At 52.9% G+C, this 13,337-nt stretch overlaps 1 pseudogene; it reads right to left on the reverse strand.

Moving 5' to 3' along the window:
- Positions 1-340: 340 nt before the first annotated feature.
- LOC113887534 lies at positions 341-8,826 on the reverse strand (annotated as a pseudogene).
- Positions 8,827-13,337: the final 4,511 nt, after the last annotated feature.

Consider the following 13,337-nt stretch of genomic DNA (forward strand, 5'->3'; position numbering starts at 1 on the left):
AGTCACCGAGAGACACAAGGAGGACCGAGGAGACCATGGACCCTGCCACCTGGCCCCACCTCGGCAGTCACCCACATTCAGTGGACGCGTCGACGGATGACAAGCCCCAAAGGACAGGGCTGAGAATAGCCTCCGCAACGCCCAGCTCCTCAACGTGCCAACGGACAGCCCCGAGGCGCTTCCGGTTCAGGCCGGTGACGTCACAGGATGCGAACGAGAAGCTGCCTTCGCAAGGCCCAGCTCCTCGGTGCGCCGTCCCTCATCCCCGAGGCGGCTTCCGGTTCAGGCAGGTATCGTCGCAGGACGTGACTGAGACGCAGCCTCTGTGATGCCCAGCTCCTCACATGCGGCGTCCTTCAGCCCCAAGCAGCTTCCAGTTCAACCCAATGACGTCACCAACAAACCCGTCAGCCCAGATGAATTCGCCTGCGACGGTGTTGGTACAGCGGGTGGCCGACCCCGGGCACTGGCCCCGCACCCATGCACAAAGGTAGGGGAGCCCCCACTGGGTCAGCTTCTCCAGGGACCAGGCCGGGTGGACGCGGACAAACTCCAGGTTCTCTGAGAGGTTGATGCCAGCCACCATCAGCCTGCCTGGGACAAGAGAGGGGCTGCTGTTCATGGTGCCGGCTGTGGGGTCAGCCGCCCACGTGTGCGGCCACTAACCCACGGAGTCATGTGGCCAACCAAACCATGTGGTCACCGACTCACATGGTCCCCCACCCACGGGGTCACTACCCCATGCAGTGATCCCTTCACTGGCCACCAACCCCCGTGGGCACCCACCCATGGGGTCACTAACCTGTGAGGGCATGCGCTCACCTGTCCACATGATGACCGACTCACACCGTCACCCGCCCAAGCGGTCACCCACTCACCGGGTCAGCAACTCACATGGTAACCCACCCTGCACTCAGCAACTCAAACTGGTCACCCACCCACACAGTCACCCACCCATGCGATCTCCAACCAACACGGTCTCCCGCCCATGTGACCAGTAACCCATGGGGTCACCCACCCATGTAGTCACCCACCCATGTGACCCCTAACCCATGGGGTCACCTGCCCATGCAGTCACCAAGCTGTGCCATCACTCACCCAGACTCTGGCCTCCGCAGAGGTCAGAGATTCAGATATCCGACAGAGACCAAAGTTCAGACAGCAGGGGCTCACAGGGGTGTTGATTCATGAATTTCTCCTGTTACAGAGGGCAGGCGGGCTGGACAGTGACCCCAAAGATGTCCATGTCCTGGCCCTGTGTGGTGGACACAATAATGTCCACATGGATGTCCACATCCTGTCTACATCCTGACCCCCTGTGGTGGACACGGTAACATCCCCAAGAATGTCCATGCTCTGGTCCCCATGTGCTGAACAGAATAACGTCCCCTAATACATCCTGTCCCATTTCTCCACTTGAACCCAAAGCCAGCCCCATGCACTAGGACATGCATGTGACCAGGTGTCCCGGTTTGAAGGCAGCACTCCCCTGGGTGGCTGCAGCTCTTCATGAGCTCCAGGTGGTGGACGAGGTCTCTGGGCTTCACCTGGTTCCCCCACCGGTAGGGGATACCGGGCCACAGTTCTGCATGCTGACTCACGGATGCCTCGTCCTTGTACGACAGGATGACCTGCTGGCCCTGGGACCACAGCTGGTGCAGAGTCAGCACCTCCTAGGGGGAGAATTACCCGGGTGCCTGTGAGACATGTGCACAGGGGTTATTGGGGTGCCTTGTGACACAATGTGTCAGTTATTGGGGGTGTCTGAGAAGCTACAGTGATGTGTGGATTATTAGGGTGTCTATGAGCAGTGATGGGCTTGTTATTGGGTTCTCTGTGAGAAGAGACAGTCATGGGTGGGTTATTGGCATGTCTGAGTAGAGACACTAGTGGGTCGATTACTAGGGTGTCTGAGTGGAGACAGTGATGGGTGGGTTATTGGGGTGTCTTGAGCAGTGATGGGTCGATTACTGGGGTGCCTGAGTGGAAACAGAGGTGGATGGATTATTGGGGTTTTTGATAGAAAATGGCAGGTGGATTACTGGGGCATTGTGAGGCATGATTGATGGATTTTGGGGGTGTCTGAATAGAGACCAGGCAGGGTGGATTATTGGGGGTGCCTGTGACCAGTGATGGGCTGGTCATTGGGGTGTTTGAGTGGAGACAGTGGTGGGTGGATTACTGGGGTTCCATGAGCAGCATCACCTGGTGCCTGAATCAGCCTCACGCAGTGAGTGGATAGTCTGATTACAGTGAGGCCTAGTGCTCCCACCACCCCCGCTGCCAAGAGCATGGGGAGCCTGTGGCCCCTGCTCACACCCCATGGGGACACAGCATGTCCCCAAAGATGTTCTTGATGCAGCCCATCAGGTACTCGTGCAGGTCCTGTATCACGCCCTTAAAGTTCCTGCATGCCAAGATAACCACTTCCTGGGGGTGGTTCTCCAGCCACTCAGATCTCCGTGAGCATGTCCTGGGTGGGGGTGGGGTGAAGGGCCTTGTACTGAGAAACAGAGGGTCATGGGTGGGGAATTCCCCCAGCACAGCCACTCTACAGACGGGTTGGGGTGTCCTGACACACAAAGACATAAAGCATGTCTTTATGTCATGCTCCTAAGGGACCCAGCCTCTCTTGAGTGGCAGTGGGGAGCCATGGCATTGCTCTGGTGTGCTGGTGTGTGTGTGTGTGTGTGTGTGTGTGTGTGTGTATGTACACACTTCAGTAGGTACAGGTGCTCACACAGGTGTGCATGTGTTCAGGGTCTGTGTGTGCACGGTTATGCATATGTGTGTGCATGCACAGCAGCAGAGAGCATTGCTTATAATATCGTGTGAAGTCTGTACTCCAGGGAGCGTACGAGGCCAGCAGGGTACATGCACACTGAGGCCCAGGACAGAACCTCCAGACCCCAAGGGTCATTAGGTTCTGTCGTGGGGGCACTGGGGTCTGAGGCCAGGGTGGGACATTGAGTGACTTGGCCAGCAGCCGAGAGAATGGACTGGACACCCTAAAACTGGACACAGGAAAAGACGTGTATATACCAGGGACCTGGTATAGCCAAATTCTGGGAGACACCCCAGAGGCCAGGGGTGCGGGTGTGAGTTTAGAAACGCACGTTGGTCGGGAATTCTGAGTGACTGATGCCAGAGGTCAGCCCTCTCATGCCTGGAGTGGACGTGTGTCTGTCCCATTAGAGGTCAGTGTCCTCTAATGGGAGTGGACCTGTGTTGTCCCCTTAGAGGTCAGCCTCTCCTGCCTGGAGTGACTTTGTGTCCATCTGAGTTGATGTGTGTCTGTCTGAGTGGATGTGTGTCCATCCCCTTAGAGGTCAACATCTTCTAACTGGAGTGGACCTGTGTTGTCCCCTTAGAGGTCAGCCTCTCCTGCCTGGAGTGACCACATGTCCACCTGAGTGGACGTGTGCCCATCCCCTCAGAGGCACTCCCCCTCCTGCCTGGGCCAGACGTGGTGTCCCTGGCTGGCGGACCCCCTGTCCGTACCCCTGCCCCCACCCCCACCTCCGTGAGGGCCGTCATGTACACCATGTGGCCAGAGTGCAGGTTCCGCTCGGTGCCCTCTTCCATGTGCGCCATCTGCAGGTCCTCACACCAGCATCCACGTGCTTCATGATGCTCAGCACCTGCACACAGAGGTCGGTCATCTGTGCTGGGCACAGAGGGTGGCCCCCCACTCAGGGGCTGGGCATGCACTGAGGATGCCCAACTGAGGGCCACATTGGCCACTGTGAAATCAACCGTGTTGGTGCTGCTGGGGTTGAGGCACTGCTTCTGGGAACAGAGTCCCCATGGTCACTGGTCATGTGGAGCACAGAGCCCGGGTCGAGACTGTGGTCTTGGTGGGGTGTTCCTGCAGAGTCAAGCCTCACCCTCCTTCAGGCAGACCCTGGGTGGAAGCTCCCTGTGGGTTCAATGCCAAGTCTCCATGACACCCAAGCTGGACCCTTGGACATGAGGACACACTAGACCCACAGAGGTCTGTGCCCACCCCCACAAACAGCACTAGGAAAGGCAAGAAGGAATCAAGGGAAGAGAACGAAAGGACAAAACATCTGTCCACGACACAAATAAGACAGGAGAAAGCAAAAAATAACTTTAACGTACATTGAAAAGTGAAAGTTGCTCAGTTGTTTCCAACTCATTTCGATCCGGTGGACTGTAGCTCACCAGATCCCTCTGTCCATGGAATTATCCAGGCAAGATTACTGGAGTGGGTTGCCTTTCCATTCTCCAGATCTTTCCAACCCAGGATGGAACCCACATCACCCTCATTGCAAGCAGATTCTTTACCAACTAGCCACCAGGGAAGCCCTAATATAAATTCGTAGCAGAAAATGTACTGTGTTCTCTACAAGGAGTCATAATGGGAAAAGAAAAAAACATGAGGATAAAAAAGTGGGGAAGAAAATAATAGATTCTCTCTATCCAAAATAAAAGGAAAAGCAAAAAACTAATATTAACTAAACTAGTAGCAGTAAATGGTACTGTGTTCTCTACACAGAGTCATAATGGAAAAAGAAAAAGATATAAGGATAAAAAAGGGGAAGGATGTCACAGCCCCCCTCCTCCCCACAATCCAAATTAAAAGAAAAAACAAAGATTCATATGAGTATTGTCAGCTATTGTCAGGCACTTGCCATCCACCTCTACAAGGATTAAATGAAGTGCTGCTGCAGCCGCTGATCTTAAACACCCCCTGAAAGACCACCTGTGCCCCCCACCCCGCACACACCCAGATCTCTTTGGCAGCCATACCACTTGAGACCATGGCACCGAGGTCCCCCAGTATGGAGGGGACCCTTCCCTGGAGGGACGCAGAAGAGAGGGACCCAGCACCAAGGGACCCTCCGAGCAGAGGGACCCCAGTCCTGCAGGACTCCCGGGCTCTGGTGGACCCCCTGCTGCTCACTCCCTCCTCTGGGTGTGAGCTCTTAAGGCCAGGCTTAGGCACCTGATGCAAGCAAGAATGTAGTTGTTCCCATTCCAGCCCTGGCTCTCTGCCAATCAGATCCCCTGAGGAGGATTCCAGCAACCAGGGACCTCCCAGGAGGAAGCAATCACACAGGTAAGAGCTGTGCTTGACAGCCTCTTGTCCTCTTGGGAGGACCAGCCCAGGAGCAGAAAAACCAGGAATATGAGTGCCCCTCAAGTGCGGGTACAGGAAGGCAGGGGCCATCTGTCCCGCCCAGGTGGGCCCCTGCTCCTGAGGGCACCTGAGCCCAGATGGGTTTTCTACCCCATCCTGCATCCACCCCCTGGGTAATGTGTGTGCCAGTGACAGGACCACTGTCAATTGGGTGCTCCATCCCCACAGACACGGCCCCCGCCATTGACTCCTCTCCATCCTCCACAATGACTGCGTCCCACCCTGGCTTCTCTGCACCCCATAAAACCCCCGATCCACCCTGGAGAAGCACTACAGGGGACGGGTGTGAGTGCGTGCGTGTGTTCTCGGTTGCTTCAGTCGTCTCGACTCTCTGTGACCCCATGGACTCTAGCCTTCCAGGCTCCTCTGTCCCTGGGACCTCCCATGTGAGAATACTACAGTTGGGTGCCATTTTCTCCTCCATGGGATCTTCCCGATCCAGGGATCTAGCCCGGGTCCCATGCATTGCAGGCTGATTCTTTACCATCTGCACCACCAAGAAAGTCTCCCTGGAGTGGGTGCTGGGGTGCAAACGTAAACCCACCTCAGAGGACATGGGAACTCAGCTATTGCTTATCTGGGACCAGGAAGGAGCTCTGGTGTCAGCTCAGCTGCACAAAGGGCGGGACCCAGCCTCCCCCTTCCCCTCCCAGCTCCCCCAGCCTCTGTGACTTCAGACGGTGATGCTGTTAGTCCATGGGTCCCCGTTCTGGCTTCAGGCTGGTTCCACAGTCAAGCTGTGTCCTTTCCTACCTTTCTGGGAGGCTCTCTGGGTGGGGAAGATCTCCTGGAGGAGGGCATGGAAACACACTCCAGTATTCTTGCCTGCAGAATCCCATGGACAGAGGAGCCTGGCAGACCACAGTCCATGGGGTCGCAATGAGTCAGACATGACTGAGCGACTAAACAGCAATTCTGCTTTACAGCAGGTTTGTTCTCAATCCCGTTTCCCCAAGAGGGATAAGGACACCGCCCCCTGTGGGTGACACTAGCGGCTGGAGCTGGGTCCAGGGCCCAGGCATGCCCGCAGACCCTCACCTGGGTGGTGGACCTCTTGAGCACCACGGGCAGAGTGACACATGGCAGCACTTTGCCCAGAAGCTGCAGCAGCCTCGACTCCTTGTGAGAGATGGGTGACTTCTTGTTCAGGCAGTAGGTCATCGTGCTGTGGCTCCCTGCAGGCAAACCAGGCAGGGGACACATCACCCCCTGAGCCTGTCCTCTGTGCCCCCAAGCTGCCCTAACGATGCACAGCTAAAGCGCCTCGGGGTATGGCGGAGTCCCGAAAGTCATATCCACTGAGTCCTGGGGACTGAATCTTGTCTCGAAATGGGGTCTCTGCAGAAGTGAGAAAGTGAAAGTCAATTTATTTAAGGAATCCCGTTTTGGGACAGGAAAGGCTTAAGATGGCTTTTGATTTTATGGTTTGTTGTTTCCCAGGTGGTTCTCGTGGCAGAGAGCCCGCTTGCCAAAGCAGGAGGCGTAAAAGATGCAGGGGTGATCCCTGGGTTGGGAAGATCCCCTGGGAAGGGAATGAGAACCTACTCCATTATTCTTGCCTGGAGAATCCCATGGACAGAGGGGCCTGGCGGGTACAGTCCATGGGGCTGCAAAGAGTCAGACAACTGAGCACAGACAGACCCTCTCTAGTTACAAGTACTTTGAAGTTATTCATAGTATTTTCAGGCTCTTTATGACGCCAATGTTGTGGTCACTGATGCGTGGTTTTAGTTATTCTTTTCCCTTTTAAATCTGTGTGATCTGTTTCAGAGACAGTGTGGAGAGGTTCACACTTTAGCAGTCACCTGGGGACAATCCAGAAATCCTTCGCTTCTGTCTCTGAACATAGGTTTGGACTAGCTTTATTTCTTTCTCGTTTTTTCTTCTCTTATGTATTCTCAGGGTCAAGGGATGGGAAGGAGGATTTACAAGTTCATAATATAATTTGATTTGATGATGTTATGGAAGAGTGGATGGATGGGTGGATAGATAAGTGGATGGATGGATGAATGGATGGTGAGTTGGTGGATGGGTCAATCAGTGGATGGGTGGATGATGGATTGGTCGGTAGATGGATGGATGGATGGATGATGGATGGGTGGATTTATGGATGGATGTGGGTTGGTTGGATGGATGAGTAGATGGATAGGTGAGTGGGTGGATGGACAGATAGATGAGTGGATGGGTGGGTGTGTGTGTGGATGGATGGATGGGTGGGTGGGTCAGCAGCATGTGGTCCATGCATACAGTGGTGTATGAGTCACCATGAAAAGGAGTGAAGTTCTGACACAGGCTACATCATGGATGGACCTTGAACACACGATGGTCAGTGAGAGAAGCAGACACAGAAGGACACATTTTACCTGTCCATTTATAAGAGATGTCCAGAACAGGCAAATTTACAAAGACAGAAGCAGATGAGTGGTGCCTGGGCTTGGGGGAGAGGCATCATGAGTTATTTTGTAAGGGGAACAGGAAGGAGAGCGGCCAAGGGCCCCTCTGTGGTCCTGCAGACTCAGAAGCCTCCTCCTTGTGGGGCCCCCACAGCTTTCCCCACAGGAAGCACCGGGAAGGGCCGAGAGACTGGGTCCACGGTTCCCTGTCTGCTCCACACTCTCAAGGGCAGAGCCGTGTGGGGGCCCCTCCTCCCAGGCAGGGTGGGGTGGCCGGCATAGAACCCCACAGCTGTTGAGAGGGTGAGAAAGAGTCTAAAGCTGCCTTCCATAGAAAACAACACTTCCTGTTTGTCCAACTGTCCATGTGTGCTCCCAGCGGGCAGTGCCCAGGGTCACAGAGCCAGGGCAGGGCCCAGTGTCTGCACGGCCAGAGGAGTGCTGGTGGAGAATGGGGCGCGTCTGCACCTTGAGGAGGTGAGCAGGGTGCTGTCTGGCAGGGACCCTCCCCTCCCAGGCCACGGTGTCTGGTGGCCACCCCTCAGATGGCCTGAGCACAGCAGTGTCACCCTGGAAGTGCCCGCCTGCCTGGTCACCACTGGCCATCCCCAAATCCAGATGCCTGCCCATAGCTGAGCTTTGCAGCACTTTTTGCAAGCAAACTGGCTGGAGTCAGAGGTTCCTCATTTTAATTAGATAGTTCTGGTACCACTTATCGAGTTGTTTTGGGGGCGGGTGGACCCCTTAAACTTTGGGCCCTCCAGGCTCAAGTGCAGAAGGTGCTGCACAAGCTCTGATGGAAAACGTGGGTGGAAAGGTGAGGGGTCCCCAGGAGTAGGACAGAGTGGCTGAGAAGACACAACCCCGCCCCCCAGGGAGGCCGGCATGTGTCCTGAAGGCAGGCTCTCGGGGGTTCTCGTACCTTCCGGGTTGAATGGGATAAAGTGGACAGACAAGGGAAGGTGCTGGTGTGTGTATGTGTGTGTGTGCAGTATGTATGCATATGTGTTTGGTGTGTGTGTGTGCATGCGTGTGTGTGTTCAGTGTGCCTGTGTGTGCCTGCATGTGTGCATGTTTGGCTCTGAGGCTTCCCACACTTGGACCCGTCTCGCAGCCGCATCCCTGCTGAGCCAAGCCTGCGGGGCCTCACCTGGGATGGAGAGGTGGTGCGAGGGCATGTCCCAGAGCTGAGAACTCAGCACCAACATCCAGTTGGCGTTCACCTTGGTGGCACAGGAAGGATCCGGGCAAGCTCACCTGCCAGCCCATCGGAGGCCCAGCCTGGGCGATCTAGGGGAGGAAATGGGGTGTTGCATAATGAAAATAGGACATAGAGAAGACCCGGTGCTGGTGGCGTGGAGGCGTGGCTCTGAGAAACTGGTACCTGTGGACTTCTCTCCAAGAGAAAGGAGGATGGGGTGGTGGAGAGGGGAGAAGTGCTCTAGAGACAGAGAAACAGACAGAGAGAAATGGACAGAGACATGAAGAGAGACAGACAGAAGTAGGGCGAGGCGGGAGAGAGACACAGGAGGTTAAGTGGGGGTTTGAGGAGGAGCAAGGGAGCGGGGAGACAGGGACCAACAGACAGACCCCAGCAGCTCAAGTCTGCTCTCCCTGAGGCTAGAGCCGGCGACCTCCTCCAGAGGGTCCCCCTTCCTCGCACTGTGCACCAGCCCCCTCCTCTTGGGGCTGAGAGGGGCCCAGTTGAGCCTGTGGGCTCCAGGTATGGGGGCTTCCATCCTAGGGGTGATGGAGCCCAGGCACAAGGTCACACACCCTTCACTCCCCAGAGGCGGTCTCTCCATCTGGTGGGTGTTGCTGCAGTAAAAGTGACTGGATAGGCTCCCAGGATGAAGCACCCACCTGAGCAGCTAAGAAGCTGGGAATGCCTCCAGTCAGGGTCTGAGTGTCCCCTCTCTCCTGTTATGGGTGGGTGTCCTGGTGGTCTGCATGCCATCAGGACTCCTTTCATGGCAAACACACGCCTGGACCTTTATTTTTGTGTTTACTGCTCTCCATGGACAGGGGTTGTCTCTATTCTTAAGGTCCCCTCTCTATAGTAATAGTCCCCTTCTGTTGTCATGGTTCCCCCTCTACAGTAATATTCCCCTTCTATTGTCATACTCTCCCCTGTACAGTGATAGTTCCCCTTCTATAGTAACAGCCCCCTCTAATATCATAGTTGGAGAAAGGCATGGCAACCCAGTCCAGTATTCTTAGCTGGAGAATCCCATGGACAGAGGAGCTTGGTGGGCTCCATGCGGTCAGTCCATGGAGTCGCAAAGAGTTGGACACGACTGAACGACCAACACTAATGTCATAGTGTTTAGAGTAATAGCCCTCTATTCTCAAAACTTCACTTCTACAGTAACTGCTCTGCTACTGTTGTAGTCTCCCCTCTGTAATAATATTCCCCCTTTATCATATTACTCCTCTTCTATTGTCATAGCCACCCCCCCCCCAGTAATGGTTCCTCTTCTACAGTGTTAGCTCCTCTCTATTGGCATAGTAACAGTTCCCCCTATAGGGTAACAGTTCTCTATTAGAGATCTAATAGAGTAATGAAAGTGAAAAAGAAGTCGCTCAGTTGTGTCCGACTCTTTGCGACCCCATGGATTGTAACCTACCAGGCTCTTCCATCCATGGGATTCTCCAGGCAATAGTACTGGAGTGGGTTGCCACTTCCTTCTCCAGGGGATCTTCCCGACCCAGGGATTGAACCTGGGTCTCCCACATTGTAGGCAGATGCTTTTACTGCCTGAGCCACCAGGGAAGGCAAGAGTAATAGGGTAATAGTTCTCCTTTACTGTCATAGTCCTCCACCCCATACATTAATATTCCTGTCTCTATTGTCATACTTCACTTTCTGTTGTAATAGTCCCCCCTCTGCAGTAAAAGTCTCTCCTCTACTGAAATAGCTCCCCCTCTAATGTCATAGTCCTACTATATAGTGATAGTCCCCCCTCTATTGTCAAAGTTCCCCTTCTAGTACTGTCATAGTCCCCTCTCTGCAATAATAGTCCTCCTTGATTGCAGTAGTCCCCTTAAATTATAATAGTCTGCCTCTAATATCCCCCTTCTAGAGTAAAAGTCCTCCATTGCTATAATCTCCCTCTACAGTAAACGCCCCCCTGTACTGTCACAGTCCACTCCCTATTGTAATAATTCTCTCTCTGTGGTAATAGTCTCTCATCTAGTAATCTCCCTCTGTTGTCAGTATTCCCCTTCCACAGTCAAGTCCCCCTTCTACTGTAACAGTCCTGCCTCTATTGGCATAGTTTCCCCTCTCCACTAATAGTCCCTTTCTGCTGTCCCTAGTCTATATTAATAGTCCCCTTTCTATCTTAGTAGTCCCCACTCTATAGTAATAGTCTTCCTCAATTTCAGTAGTCCCTTTCTATTGTAATAGTCCCTGTCTGCAGTAATAGACCACCTTTATTATAATAGTAACCCCTAAGGTAATAGTCCTCTTTCTGTTATAATAGTCCCTCTCTCTTTGTCATAGTCCCCTCTGTTCAGTAATAGCCCCCCTCTACAATGATAGACCACCCTCTACTGTAGTAGTCTCATATATGCTATAATATTTATGTCCTCTCTCAACAGTGAGAGTCCTCCTCTATTGTAATAGCCTCCCTCTGTGGTAAGAGTCTTCCTTCCATAAATAGTTTTGCCTCTTCTGTAATACAGCAAAGCAGAGACATTACTTTGTCAACAAAGGTCTGTCTAGTCAAGGCTATGGTTTTTCCTGTGGTCATGTATGGATGTGAGAGTTGGACTATAAAGAAAGCTGAGTGCCGAAGAATTGATGCTTTTGAACTGTGATGTTGGAGAAGACTCTTGAGGGTCCCTTGGACTGCAAGGAGATCCAACCAGTCCATCCTAAAGGAGATCAGTCCTGGGTGTTCATTGGAAGGACTGATGCTAAAGCTGAAGCTCTGATACTTTGGCCACCTGATGCGAAGAGCTGACTCATTTGAAAAGACCCTGATGTAGGGAAAGATTGAGGGCAGGAGGAGAAGGGGACGACAGAGATGGTTGGATGGCATCACCAACTCAATGAACATGGGTTTGAGTGGGCTCCAGGAGTTGGTAATGGACAGGGAGGCCTGGCGTGCTGCGGTTCATGGGGTGGCAAAGAGTCAGACATGACTGAGCGACTGAACTGAACTGAACTTCTGTAATAGTCCCCCTCTACAGAATGGTCCCCCTCTATTGTAATAGTTCCCTTTATTATGATAGGTCTCTGTATTGTCATAGCCCCTCCCCTGTGTAACAGCCCCCACGGTATCAGAGTCCCTCTATTATAAATTTTCCCCCTCCACAGTAATAGTCTCCCACTACAGTAAGGGTCCTCCTTTATTATGAGTCCCCTCTCCATAGTAGGGCTTCCCTGGTGGCTCAGCTGGTAAAGAATCCGCCTGCATTGCAGGAGACCTGGGTTCGCTCCCTGGGTTAGGAAGATCCCCTGGAGAAGGGAAAGTCTACCCACTCCAGTATTCTGGCCTGGAGAATTCCATGGCCTGTATAGAGTCAGATATGAATGAATGACTTTCACTTTCTCCACAGTAACATCCCCCCTACATGGTCATAGCCCCATTTATTGTTGTATCTCCCCTCTATCATATTAGTCACCTCTCTACAGTCATATTGCCCCTACCTTTATGTAAGCATGCCCTCTCTAGAGTAGTAGTCCTCCCTGAAGGACTCTTATCCTCCTGTAATAGTCCCCTTTCCTCTTCACAATAACCCTTCAGAATAAAAGTCTCTTTCTAATCCAAATATTCAATGAGATGCAAGTAGAACACACAGCAAAACAGTATGTCAGAACCCTGAGCATGGCACCATGGGGAGAACCTGTGGGTGTGTGTGCCCCGTCACGTAGGGCTCCTTTGGTGTGTCTGTGTCACCATCCTGGGGACACCTGTGGGTGTGTGTCTGTCTTCCCCTCACAGAGGAGACCTCCCCATAATACAGGTCACCTGCCCACTGGGTGTCCTGTCCACAACTCTCCCCATAACACAGGTCACCTGCCCACTCCTGAGCCCTCTTGTCTCCACATCCCTGGACCTCTGTTCCATCAGAATCCAGGTCAGTGTGTCACAAGCCCTTCATCCTCCCATTTGCACTGGCCTGAGATGGTGGTGGGTTCACTGTGATGGGAGGAATCCAGAAGCTGGTGATAGACAGGGAGGCCTGGACTGCTGCAGTCCATGGGGTTGTGAAGAGTCAGACACGACTGAGCAACTGGACTGAACTGAACACAGCTTTTAGAGTTGCTGTTACAAAAAATGGCCACAAGGAGTCAGCATTGCTTTTGCTTCACACTCCACTTCTAAATTTCTTTTTATAAAATTAATTAATTTATTTTAATGGGAGGCTGATTACTTTACAATATTGTAGTGTTTTTTTGCCATACATTGACATGAGTCAACCATGGGTGTTCATGTGTTCCCCATCCTGAGCCCCCTCCCACCTCCCTCCCCATCCCATCCCACAGGGTCATCCCAGTGCACCAGCCCTGAGCACCCTGTCTCATGCATCAAACCTGGACTGGCGATCTATTTCACATATGATAATATACATGTTTCAATGCTATTCTCTCAAATCATCCCACCCTTGCCTCCTCCCATATAGTCCAAAAGTCTGTTCTTTACATTTGTGTCTCTTTTGCTGTCTCACATACAGGGTCATCATTACCATCTTTCTAAATTCCATATATATGTGTTAGTATACTGTATTGGTGTTTTTTTCTCTGACTTACTTCACTCTGTATAATAGGC

Source organism: Bos indicus x Bos taurus, chromosome X (genome assembly GCF_003369695.1).
Source record: "Bos indicus x Bos taurus breed Angus x Brahman F1 hybrid chromosome X, Bos_hybrid_MaternalHap_v2.0, whole genome shotgun sequence".
Classification (NCBI taxonomy): domain Eukaryota; kingdom Metazoa; phylum Chordata; class Mammalia; order Artiodactyla; family Bovidae; genus Bos; species Bos indicus x Bos taurus.